The 2,324-nt window shown below is 41.9% G+C and overlaps 1 pseudogene; it reads left to right on the forward strand.

The window, feature by feature from the left end:
• The first annotated feature begins 209 nt into the window (after positions 1-209).
• On the forward strand, positions 210-2,025 carry LOC112656557 (heterogeneous nuclear ribonucleoprotein H-like; annotated as a pseudogene).
• The last annotated feature ends 299 nt before the right edge of the window (positions 2,026-2,324 follow it).

Here is a 2,324-nt window from a genome sequence, read left to right on the forward strand (position 1 = left end):
ATGATATGCTGAATCAATTGAAGTGCAATACCTTTTTTATTGACAAATTGTGTCATTTTTGTCTTCTGAGAGGCAAGTGCTGAGACTGGAGTAGATATGTGAGAACGTTATCAGGGAAGTTCTTATCATGTAAAATAGGCAGGAAGGTCCCATGACCATGATGCAGGTCTGACATCAGTGAAAGGAGGGGGCTTGCCTTGGTCTTGCTTGGCAGATGAAGTGCAGCATTTTTTTTTTTTTCTGACTGCAAAATTCAAAATGGGGCTCAAGGTATTCGTTTCATCTACACCAGAGAAGGCAGACCGAGTGGCGAGGCTTTTGTTGAACTTGAACCAGAAGATGAAGTCAAATTGGCCCTGAAAAAAGACAGAGGAACTATGGGACACAGATATGTTGAAGTATTCAAGTCAAACAACGTTGAAATGGATTGGGTGTTGAAGCATACTGGTCCAAATGGTCCTGACAAGGCCAATGATGGCTTTGTACGGCTTAGAGGACTCCCCTTTGGATGTAGCAAGGAAGAAATTGTTCAGCTCTTCTCAGGGTTGGAAATTGTGCCAAATGGGATAACATTGAGGGTGGACTTCCAGGGGAGGAGTACGGGGGAGGCCTTCGTGCAGTTTGCTTCACAGGAAATAGCTGAAAAGGCTCTAAAGAAACACAAGGAAAGAATAGGGCACACAGGTATATGGAAATCTTTAAGAGCAGTCGAGCTGAAGTTAGAACTCACTATGATCCACCACGAAAGCTTATGGCCATGCAGCGGCCAGGTCCCTATGACCGACCTGGAGCTGGCAGAGGGTATAACAGCATTGGCAGGGGAGCTGGCTTTGAACGGATGAGGCGTGGTGCTTATGGTGGAGGTTATGGAGGCTATGATGATTATAATGGCTATAATGATGGCTATGGATTTGGGTCCGATAGATTTGGAAGAGACATCAATTACTGTTGTTCAGGAATGTCTGATCACAGATATGGGGATGCTGGCTCTACTTTCCAGAGCACGACAGGACATTGTGTACACATGCGGGGATTACCTTACAGAGCTACTGAGAATGACATTTATATTTTTTTTTCACCGCTTAACCCTGTGAGAGTACATATTGAAATTGGTCCCGGGGGCAGAGTAGCTGGTGAAGCAGATGTCGAGTTTGCAACTCATGAAGATGCTGGGGCAGCTATGTCAAAAGACAAAGCAAATATGCAACACAGATATGTAGAACTCTTTTTGAATTCTACAGCAGGAGCAAGCAGTGGTGCTTATGGTAGCCAAATGATGGGAGGCATGGGCTTGTCAAACCAGTCCAGTTATGGTGGCCCAGCCAGTCAGTAGCTGAGTGGTGGTTATGGAGGCGGCTATGGTGGCCAGAGCAGCATGAGTGGATATGACCAGGTTTTACAGGAAAACTCCAGTGATTTTCAATCAAACATTGCACAGGCAGCCAAGGAGCAGTGAGCAGCAGCGACTACAGTAGTGGAAGCCGTGCATCTATGGGAGTGAACGGAATGGGAGGGATGTCTAGCATGTCCACTGTGAGTGGTGGATGGGGAAAGTAACTGATCCTGATCACTGACTCTTGGTCAATGTTTTTTAAAGAAAAAAAGTTTAACAGTTTTGCAATACAAGCTTGTGATTGATGCTTCTTACTCTAAGTGGAAATCAGGATTGTTTTAAAGACTTAAGGTTCAGTATTTTTGAACACAAACATTCATCTAGGATGTAACACCTGAGTAAACTAGAACTGTTAAACAATTTTCAGCTTTTCTCTAGTTCTATTGTAGGATGTACTTAATAAGCAGCAAGTGTATTTAGGTTAAAGCAGTTGAATTATGTTAAATGTTGCTCTTCTACCACGTTACATTGAACACTGTTGGGATGCATGTTGAAAGACATACTTTTTTGTAAAACGCAATATAGGAGCTGTATCTACGATTAAAAGTGAGCACATTTGTCATGTTTGTTAATTCTAGTTTCATTTAATAACCTCTAAGGCACGTAAGTTTAAGCTTTTTTTTTTTTTTTAAGTTAATGGACAACTTTGAGATGCAACACCATACGTTAGGATTTTGGTCTTGGTGTTTGTATGAAATTTTGAGGCCTTGATTTAAACTTTTCCTTGTATCGTGATTTCCTTTTAGGTGTATTGCGCTAAGTGAAACTTGTCAAATAAATCTTCTTTTAAAAACTAAAAAAAAAAAAAAAAAAAAAAAGCTGTGGCAACTGAAGTTTTTCAACCAGCTACACTCCCACAGCAGGTCTCCTTAAAGAGAGAGCTGAGCAGGACACCCATAAAGTCCTTTTTGACTGCAGAGACTCACTTCTC

This window comes from Canis lupus, chromosome 37 (genome assembly GCF_003254725.2).
Source record: "Canis lupus dingo isolate Sandy chromosome 37, ASM325472v2, whole genome shotgun sequence".
NCBI classification, from domain to species: domain Eukaryota; kingdom Metazoa; phylum Chordata; class Mammalia; order Carnivora; family Canidae; genus Canis; species Canis lupus.